This window comes from Bufo gargarizans, chromosome 10, assembly GCF_014858855.1.
Source record: "Bufo gargarizans isolate SCDJY-AF-19 chromosome 10, ASM1485885v1, whole genome shotgun sequence".
Lineage (NCBI taxonomy): Eukaryota > Metazoa > Chordata > Amphibia > Anura > Bufonidae > Bufo > Bufo gargarizans.
In genome coordinates this window covers 39,187,900-39,199,477 of record NC_058089.1, presented here as the reverse complement: position 1 = coordinate 39,199,477, position 11,578 = coordinate 39,187,900, and positions in this window count along the sequence as shown.

Below are 11,578 nucleotides of genomic sequence, written 5' to 3'. Positions count from 1 at the left end.
TAGGTGCACTCCGCAGTCTGACTGGACCTTCATCCTGATGTTAAAATTGAGAGTTTAGCCAATATAACCTACTGTGGAGGACATATCAGAGCCCGAGCACCATGCCAAGGTTTCTCAAGTAGCTCAGGACCCAACGCTAAACCTACCTATGCTGTATGGGCAATACCAGGAGCCAGTGGGCAAATTACAGGAGCACACGGTCTGACTCACAGCAAACTCCCAGTTACCTCCAGCATGCAGCCATACTTACAATGGGAGGAGGGAGAGAGCTCTGAGCCCCACCCAAGACTGGCTGCACCAGAATGTTGCCTGTGGATGAAAATAGAAGCACATTCAGACTAGGAGTTTTTACACCTCCAAACAATTCTATATACAAACTGTAAATTGGCGTGGTATTAAAAAGCAGGAAGTGCTTAACCCCATATGCAGTGTATCTATACAGGGGGGGGCAGATCCTGCACTTGTGGTCTGCTGCTATTGGGGATCGCCATTAGCAGCGGACCACAAGTGCAGGATCTGCCCCCCCTGTATAGATGCACCACTGCATATGGGGTTGAGCACTTCCTGCTTTTTAATACCACGCCAATTTATAGTTTATATATAAAATGTCTTTATACAATCATCTTCTGCACCACCACTGCATAAACATGTTTTCACTTGTGTCTACCACTATTACCTTTATATCCATCAGACTATTCCATAAACCCACTATCCCTAAACCAGACAAAAAGCTATTTATCTCACCTTCCCTACTATCCTCTCAACTAGTTACTTCTGCTTAACTCCTCCTACACACTCAGATCTTCTCATCTAAACATGGTCAGCCACCTCTTGCTTTATGCTACACTCACTTGCTAACCCTAGCTCTACATCTCCTTATTGCTGGAGACATATCTCCTAATCCATGCCCCCCTCGCTTTGTCCCCACCATTATACCCCTCCATTACAAAGTCTCTGCCACAAACTGCTCTCACTTCTTCAACCTCATACTCATTCACTTGACCCATGCTCCCCCACTCTCCCTATCCAGACCATTATGGAACTCGTGTTCCATTTGCAACAAACTTTCCTACATCCACAGCCTCTTTATCGCCAATTTATTTTATTCCTGGGCCTCAAGGAAACGTGGCTGACAACCACGGACAAAGCCTTTATAATCTCCATCCCCCCGCCCAGACCGACATGGTGGTGTCGGCCTCCTCTTATCAGGGAACTGCTTCTTTAACCCATCTCCACCCTTTCAAAACCTTATTCTTTTGAAGTCCACTCTGCACGCATCTTCTCTCCTTCCAACCTTCAAATAGCTGTCATCTATAGTCCGCCAGGTCTTACTACTACCTTTTTTGATCATTTCAACACCATATTGATACACAAAACTCAACAGCCTCCAAACTCCTATCTCTTACTGCCTCCTTTGGACTCACACAATGGTCCTCCACAGCCACCCACACGCTAGACATCGTCATCACCAACCTCCTCTCAGATGACAATGTTCTAACATTTTCAACCACTCTCTCAACTGCCCCTCTAGTCCATAAACTAACACACCCTCGTAGAAATCTCAAACACCTTTACATTCACAGACTCTCAGTCTCTCTCTCTTACCACTATCCACCATATGTTCCCTTCATGACACAAGCGCTGCTTTCTACAACACCACAATTACTTGAGCCCTTGACTCAATCGCCCCTCTCACACACACCAGAACCCAGCAAATCAATCAACAACTCTGGAACACTAATGGGACAAAAAACTTCATCTCATACAAAAAAAGCAATTTTCCGATTCAAGTCTGCACTTGTCTCTTCTAAACAGAACTACTTCACTACTCTCATATCATTCTTCTCCTGTAACCCCAAACAAATGTTTAATACCTTTAACTCTCTACTCCGTCCTTCTGTACCCCTTACCACACCCCTCATCTCAGCTGAAGACTTTGCCTCATATTTCAGAGATAAAATCACTAAAATCTGTGAAAGCTTTATACACCCATACATAGCCACCTAATGCTCTTCCCACTTAACCCAGTTTACCACTCACAGACGAAAAGCTTTTTAACTTAGGCTCCAAGTCACACCTCATCACCTGTGCCCTTGACCCAATCACATCCCACCTCATCCCTAACCTCACCACTATAGTTATCCCTGCCCTAAACCACCTGTTCAACCTATCACTAAACTCTGGTGTCTTCCCTTCCTCTTTTAAACATGCAACCATCACACCCATACTCAAGAAGCCTTCCCTGGACCCATCCTCTTTATCTAGCCATCGTCCCATTTCACTGCTTCCATTTGCATGTAAACTCCTAGAACATGTCCATCTAGAATTGTCCTCTTACCTTTCATCGCACTTGCTTTTTGATCAGCTGCAATCTGTCTTCAAACCCAATCACTGAACTGAAACTGCCCTAACCAAAGTTACCAACAATCTGCTAGCTGCCAAACGTCACTACTCTGTGCTCCTCCTTCTTGACCTTTCCTCTGCCTTTGACACTGTTGACCACTCTCTTCTCCTACAAATCCTCTCTTCCGTCGGCATCAAGGACCTAGCCCTCTCCTGGATCTCCTCGTACCTCACCAACAGAACCTTCAGCGTTTCCCATTCATATACTACCTCCTTGTCATATCCCCTATTAGGCTACATGCACACGACCGTTTGTGTTTTGCAGTCCGCAGATCGCGGATCCGTTGTTAGTTTCCGTTGTGTTTCTGTGTGTCTTCCGGGTTTTTTTGGGGACCGCAAAAAAACACTGACTGAGGAAATTGTGTGATTTAACTATCGCCACCCAGGATACAGGTATATATGCTGGTCATCTGACTGGTGGCCATTTTCTGCAGTGTTTCCAGGGTACAGAGTTTCGTTTGATTCCTTGGCTTTGCTCATCTCAGATTTTTACGTTTTGCCTCCTGGTTTCACCATGGCAGATGACTCTGAGGATGAGGACGTACTTCACTGGCTTATTTCTTGGCAATGGGAACAGCGGTCCCTTCTGTTGGACGAGGAAGCGAGTCCAATGGGTCCATCCTATTGTTTCCAAACGGTACAGGAAAGGCCACTTCCGTACCCTCTACACTGATCTTCGTCAGCATCCAGAGAAGTTCTTTGCGTTCTGTCAGATTCTACCTTTGATTGCCTGCTGTCGTCTCTCCGTACTATCCTCAGCTTCCAGGACACCAACATGAGGCGCTGCATTACTCCTGAGGAAAGGCTCATCGTCACGTTGAGGTAAACAATATATTATTTATTGTTAACAGTAATGTGCACTGCTTCTGTCATTAGTAACATGGTTCTTAAACTGGCTGGTATCTGCTAATGTTAGCTGAAGTTACCAGTCTTTGTCCCTTATTTTACCAGCAAAATAACATGCAAAGATTAAAGGTAGTGTTGTCTTTGAAGCTTTTTATTTTTGTCTCTGGCAACGCCATCATCATGCAGAGTGTTTACATCATCCTGCGTTGCCCATACATTCTGCATGGAAATGGCGTGACCACACCCTCATTGTTGCTAGTGTTTTGAACATAACTACAAATTTTTGGGAGAAAATTATTGTTTTGAAAAGGGACATACAGTTGCAAGAAAAAGTATGTGAACCCTTTGGAATGATATGGATTTCTGCACAAATTGGTCATAAAATGTGATCTGATCTTCATTTAAGTCACAACAATAGACAATCACAGTCTGCTTAAACTAAAAACACAAAAATAATTAAATGTTACCATGTTTTTATTGAACACACCATGTAAACATTCACAGAGCAGTTGGAAAAGTATGTGAACCCTTGGATTTAATAACTGGTTGAACCTCCTTTGGCAGCAATAACTTCAACTAAACATTTCCTGTAGTTGCAGATCAGACGTGCACAACGGTCAGGAGTAATTCTTGACCGTTCCTCTTTACAGAACTGTTTCAGTTCAGCAATATTCTTGGGATGTCTGGTGTGAATCGCTTTCTTGAGGTCATGCCACAGCATCTCAGTCAGGTTGAGGTCAGGACTCTGACTGGACCACTCCAGAAGGCGTATTTTCTTCTGTTTAAGCCATTCTGTTGTCGATTTACTTCTCTGCTTTGGGTCGTTGTCCTGTTGCAACACCCAACTTCTGTTGAGCTTCAGCTGGTGGAAAGATGGCCTTAAGTTCTCCTGCAAAATATCTTGATAAACTTAGGAATTCATTTTTCCTTCAATAATAGCAATCCGGCCAGGCCCTGATGCAGCAAAGCAGCCCCAAACCATGATGCCCCCACCACCATACTTCACAGTTGGGATGAGGTTTTGATGTTGGTGTGCTGTGCCTCTTTTTCTCCACACATAGTGTTGTGTGTTTCTTCCAAATAACTCAACTTTGGTTTCATCTGTCCACAGAATATTTTGCCAGTACTGCTGTGGAACATCCAGGTGCTCTTGTGCAAACTGTAAACGTGCAGCAATGTTGTTTTATTTGGACAGCAGTGGCTTCCTCTGTGGTATCCTCCCATGAAATCCATTCTTGTTTAGTGTTTTACGTATCGTAGATTCGCTAACAGGGATGTTAGCATATGCCAGAGACTTTTGTAAGTCTTTAGCTGACACTCTAGGATTCTTCTTCACCTCATTGAGCAGTCTGCGCTGTGCTCTTGCAGTCATCTTTACAGGCCGGCGACTCCTAGGTAGAGTAGCAGCAGTGCTGAACTTTCTCCATTTATAAACAATTTGTCTTACCGTGGACTGATGAACAGCAAGGCTTTTATATTTCTGTAATATAATATCCACATATTTTGAGAGGTTTGAGGTCAAACCCTTAATCCCTGAGACTATAGGTCTTCCCGGGGGGTTAGATTGACACTTGTGGATTTTGGGTAAATAGTAAAACATGGGTATCCTGGGGCGCTGGTTGTTTATGGATAGTGCTTCCTCACCGGAAAGGATACCTCCCAATTTCCCTTTTTTTATTAATATGTTCAATTTCCTTCCCTTTATTATATGTTTCTGTGGGGTCTAGTTGTAGTTTTTTGTATGTTTTTGTAGAGTTTGGAAGGTTAGGAGGGCCTCCGAGTACTCACCTATAGGGTTAAAATGGGATTTCGGTTTTAGCCCTGTATGAGTAAAGGTATATTTTTTTTTATGATTTTTTTCTCTTTTTTTCAATTTTTTCTGTGTTTTCAATTTTTTCCCCTTTTTCTATCAATAAGGGCCCTGTCCCTTTATCCTGACTCTTTTCTTTATGCTCTTTTTTCCTAAAGTACTTTTTAAGAGCTAGATTTCGTAGAAATTTCTTACCAATAAAGGCATCAAAGGGGCAGAAACTAGGTGATGGGGCGAATTTCAGGCCTTTTTCAAGTAATCTCAGTTCGTCATTTTTCAGTATATATTTGCTCAGGTTGAAGATCCCTTCTCCTGTCTTTTTATTATTATTCTTGTTGGTTTTCTTGGTTAGTCCTTTCCCATGTCTTCCTCTTTGCGTTTTATTCTTTTTGTGGGGGATTTTACCTTGAAAAAATCCTTATTAACCGTCTTCTTAGTCCTCGTACTGGTGGCTAGATGTTTCATTCCCACATGCCTTTTTCTTGCAATGTTTCTTTTGACTATGTCACTATAACTGGTATTCATAGTTTCTTCAGTGATGACTTCTTCAGCAATTATTTCCTTATTCTGATCCTCAGGGTACATAGCTCCCCCTTGTGTTGGTTAAGTGTTTTTACTGATCAGTGCTTCACCTTCCCCTTTGTCTTCCAGTGAGTTTAGTCTCTCATACCTGTTTTCTGTGATCATTGAGCCATTAGTCTCCTTCCTCAGGATGGGTACTATTGGAGGTATTGGATGGGAGTTCCTGTTACTTGCGATGCTGCCTTCCTGTGGTGAGTTTTCTAGGCTAACATCATGTACTGTTATATCTTCCCACAGATTTTCTCTATCATCACATTTTGTATTATCTATCGTATCATAACAAGATGTCCCCACCCCTGAGGGATTTCCCTGTTCTTGTTCCTGCACATTACTTATCTGGATTGCGTCTCTCTCAAGTTTCTTTTTCTTCGTAATTATAATTTCATCCTCTTTTTGTCTAATTCTCATTTTGATGGAATTTGAGATTTTAATTACCTCTGGCTGGTATTTGTATGGCCTTATTATCTCAAAGAGTTTCATTATTTCGTAATTTGTCCTCATTAAGCCTTTCTTTCTTTTTTCTATTATGAATAATACTGCGTTTTTTGAGAATTCATGAAATAGATCATCCCACTCTTTTAGGGTCTCACGGTCCCCTAGATCGCCTGATAGTGCTTTGGTGACTTTTAACCCTTTTGGTACCATATTTTTCTTAAAATATTCCTCCAATGTAGCTACCTCCCATAGATCTCTCATCTTAGTGATAAGTAGTCTTTCCAGAATTTTAATGTTCGATATTATTTCCCTGCTTTTATTCTCAGGTATTTCTGCTGGTGTAGGGGTAGATTTTAGTTGGAAGAAAGACTGGAGAAATTTAATCCGTTCCCTGCGATCTTCCCATAGTTCGCTCATTGTTGTGATTTATTGGGAGTCACTATCAGTCTGTTAGGGGGCTGTAGAATATTTCTTTATTCCCAATAGTATCTGTTTATTAGGTATTCCTAGATGGGTCTTTATTTAGATGGTTCTATTTAAAACTGGAGTTTTGCAGCAGTTGTTTGAAATAGGAGCGCTGTACTGTATTTCAGCGCAGTGGCTGGTAATATCTGCAGCTTCTAGTAGTTACTGATATTCAATATGTGCTTGATTCTGGGTATTCTAATGTTTAGTATGGATGTTGGCACTATCACAGTCTGCTAGTATGTATTGCTGCAGACAGCGCTATCAAGTGGGAGTTAAATGGTTGATGTTTATTGTACTTGGTTACATTGTTTGCTTGTGTATCTTAAAGGGACACTGACAGGCAAATTCAGCATATTGTGTTATATATCTGACATTACAGGTCTTATACAGTCTATTAAAAGCATGTAAGTATCCCCCCTGTCCACCTTCTAAATACCGAAATATAAAGTTTTATAACTTGCCTGTCTCCTCACCAATCCGTTTCATCTGAAAATGCGCCCAGCCAGCCGCTCCCAACTGTCGTTCTGTAGCCCCGCCCAGCTCATCAATATTCACTTCACTGGGCGGGGCTACAACTCTCCCCAGTCACGATCCTGCGTATGGTTGATCCTGCCGTGGTTAGATCGCGCCTGCTGTACACACCCTGCCTGCGTTCCCAGAGGCAGCTGCAGCCTCTGCCTAATGCGCATGCCCCAGGCACTGTTCAAAGCAGTGCTTCAGAGCGCTGCTCACTCACATCTCCAAAGGGGTTAATGATGGGCAGATTGGTGAGGAGACAGGCAAGTTATAAAACTTTATATTTCGGTATTTAGAAGGTGGACAGGGGGGATACTTACATGCTTTTAATAGACTGTATAAGACCTGTAATGTCAGATATATAACACAATATGCTGAATTTGCCTGTCAGTGTCCCTTTAATGCTGTAATTTGGAGGAGAAAAGCGCTTTGAAAATACTATACACAGAGTTATAGGAGGTGTCCTATTGTATGACCCTCTAGTATTAGAGCTACTACAAACTTCTCTTAGATCGGCACGGTCTGCTGCAAGGTGTCCGAGTGGACAGCTAGAAGGTAACAATTAAGTTTATGATGAACAGAGACACTAGTATCTATTTATTAAGTATTCCTAGATGGGTCTTTATTTAGGTGGTTCTATTTAAAACTGGAGTTTTTGCTGCAGTTGTTTGAAATAGGAGCGCTGGTCTCAGAGAGCTGTACTGCATTTCAGCGCAGTGGCTGGTAATATCTGCAGCTTCTATTAGTTAATAATATTCAATATGTGCTTGATTCTGGGTATTCTAATGTTTGATATGGATGTTGGCACTATCACAGTCTGCTAATATGTATTGCAGCAGACAGCGCTATCAATTGGGAGTTAAATAATTAATATTTATTGTACTTGGTTATATTATTTGTTTGTGTATCTTACTACAATAATTTGGAGAAGAGAAGCGCTTTGAAATTGCTGTACACAGAGTTATAGGTGGTGTCCTATTGTATGACCCTCTAGTATTAGAGCTACTACAAACTTCCTTTGAGTCAGCACGGTCTGCTGCAAGGTGTCTGGGTGGACAGCTAGAAGGTAACAATTAAGTTTATGATGAACAGAGACACTTGCGCTTCCGTTAGATATATCTCCGAGGCTGATGTTATCACCTTGTTTGCCGCTGCCTAGTATTGGGGCGAGTGTCCAACCTGTTCTCACCTTTAATAGGTGGCTAATATATATATATATATATATATATATATATATATATATATATATATAGATGATACTTAGCTCATAAGCCTGTAGTAAGGGAAGGTATGCATCCCAATATAAACAAACCCAGTCAAGGATAACCTAAGAAACAGATATACAAAAAGAATGACAGTGTGTTCAAAAAAGATGAACACTGATGTAGGTATGCTTAGGATCATGAGCAGTTCCTTTCCTTCTCCATACTCTTCTCTTCCCATCACTCTGGTACAAGTTGATCTTGGTCTCATCTGTCAATAGGATGTTGTTCCAGAAATGTGAAGGCTTTTTTAGATGTCGTTTGGCAAACTCTAATCTGGCCTTCCTGTTTTTGAGGCTCACCAATGGTTTATATATTGTGGTGAACCCTTTGTATTCATTCTGGTGAAGTCTTCTCTTGATTGTTAACTTTGACACACATACACCTACCTTCTGCAGAGTGTTCTTGATCTGGCCAAATTCTTTTTGAGAATGTTCCAAACAGTTGTTTTGGCCGCTCCTAATGTTTTTGCTATCTCTCTCTGACGGGTTTGTTTTGTTTTTTCAGCCTAATGATGGCTTGCTTCACTGATAGTGACAGCTCTTTGGATCTCATCTTGAGAGTTGACAGCAACAGATTCCAAATGCAAATAGCACACTTGGACCTTTTATCTGCTCATTGTAATTGGGATAATGAGGGAATAACACACACCTGGCCATGGAAGAGCTGAGAAGCCAATTGTTCCATTACGTTTGGTTCCTTAACAAGTGGGAGGCACATATGCAAACTGTTGTAATTCCTACACCGTTCACCTGATTTGGATGTAAATAGCCTCAAATAAAAGCTGACAGTCTGCAGTTAAATCACATCTTCATTAGTTTAATTTCAAATCCATTGTGGTGGTGTATAGAGCCAAAAATGTTAGAATTGTGTTGATGTCCCAATATTTATGGACCTAACTGTATCTTGTTTCCATCTTTTTTCCATAACCCCCCTGATGAACCTCAAGGTGGAGGGGAAACGCATTGGGGGTCACTATTTCCGTTTTATCTATATGCAATTTTTTATATATATATCTAGCAAGAGATTTTAACCATTGCATTGTACATGTATATTCTATGACTATTGGAGATATTAAGGTAGGGTCTGGATAGGGAATTCCAGGTTCTAAGAACGAAGACAGGGAATCTCCACAGTCAGGGGATAAGCCTGGGCTGAGAAATTTTTAGCGCAAAACAGGGAAAGTTTTGCCCTATCATCCTTTTTCTGATACTAAGATTATAATTTTCTTTATCATTTTTTTCTTTTGGGAAATTATTTTTGGACACTTTGTATTTATACCCATCTACGGAAAAATAATAAAAAGTATATTATTTTAAACTTTCATGTCAGCTCTTAGGTATTTAACATTAATATTTATTACCCTGATTCTGAAATTTACAGAAACATCTCACAAGTGGTTGTAAACTGCTGTATGGGCACACCGCAGGGCTCCAAAAGGAAGGCGCACTATATGTTTTTGGAGGGCAGATTTGGAACCCATGTCACATTTGAAGAGACCCCGAGGTACCACTACAGTGGAAACCCCCCAAAAAGCAATCCCATTTTGGAAACTACACTCCTCAACAAGTTTATCAAGGGGTGTACTGTACTTTGACCCTGTAGGCATTTCATGGAATTTAGAAACATGCGGCTCTGAAAAGATAAAAAGGGGTATAGTGAGCATTTTGACCCCACAGGTGTGTTTCAAAAAAATAATGCACGGCAGATGTTGCAAAGTGAAAATTTAAATTTGTTGTGACTTATGCATCTTGTGCTGACAACTTTAGAGGCTGTAGAATGAAATAATAAATTGAACTATCATATAGGAATCCCATTTTGGAAATCTCAGCCATCAAGGTATTTAGGGGGTGGAGTAAGCATTTTGACGCCACATGTATTTTGCAGAAACTAATTTATTAATCCACAGTGGACTGTGCAAAGTAAAAATTCCAAGTTTTCCACAGACATGGCATTTCAGTGCCATATGAGAATCACACTACTTGAATTGATAGGTGGCTTCTATAGTACAGAAATGCCATAATTATGGACATAAGCTACTGTATGGGCATACAGAAGAGCTCAGAAGAGAAGGAGTGGCATTTGGCAAGGGGCATTTTTCATGTAGATATAGTTAATGCAAGGCCCTTACTAATGTATTATTATCCATATTGCTTCCTTCACTGGCTGGATTCACTTTTCCATCACATTATACATGGTTTGTTTCCATGGTTACGACCACACTGGAATCCAGCAGCGGTGGCCGCGCTAATGAATGATTCTGCATAACTATAGATTTCATTCATAAAGAGTCATTTATCAAAACCATCATTTATCAAAGCAGAGTTCATATCCAAGTTTTTAAAATTAAATACCAAAGTGATTTAACAAAGTCTCAAGCGACTTCACGAATAACTTCACCTCATTGGAGGCCGTACATTTTAATGCTGCATGGAGACAGATCTTCGCACAGCATTAATCCGAAGTTTTGAATTAAGCGACTTCTGATCTATGATCAGAAGCTTGTTCACTTATCACTAATTGCTCACTTGAATACACGTGCAACATTATCCTCAGGATAAGTCATCAATGGGGGTCCAAGTCCCGGCATCCTTGCTTATCAGCTGTTTCAGAGAGCCACTACCAGCAGCTTTTCCAAGGACAGCGCCGTACATCACATAGTGGCAGTGCTTGGTATTGCAGCTCAGCCCTATTAACTTGAATAGGGCTGAGCTGCAACTAGCCCATGTGACCAATGTACAGTGATGTCACTAGCCTAGGAAAAGGCTACGGCACTCAAGGCCTCTTCTAACAGGTGATTGGCAGGGTCTAATAAGCTAATACCTAATAAGCTTAGGTTTTATCAATATAGTCTTCAATGTGCCTCACATTATTAGTAAATGCCTCCATGAAGTACTTTACATTAACCCCATGTTGGCCATTATGTGAGGAAGTAGTTGATGGGGGGTTACGATTAATGTGAGGCACATGGTGTTATCAATTTGGACCTCCATGTGCCTCACATTAAGGGCTCATTCAGAAGGCCGTAGTGCTTTGAGGATCCACAAAACAAGGATACCGGCCGCAACCATAACAGAAAATGCCTATTGTCCGTGATTTCGAGCAATAAAAAGACAAGGTGTATCTTTTGCACGGAGCAGAACCACGGATGCGGACGGCACACATCTTTTGCAGCCCGATTGAAATGAATGGGTCTGAACTCTGCACCTATACGGCCGTCTGAATGAGACCTAATAGTAACACTATCGTGAACCCC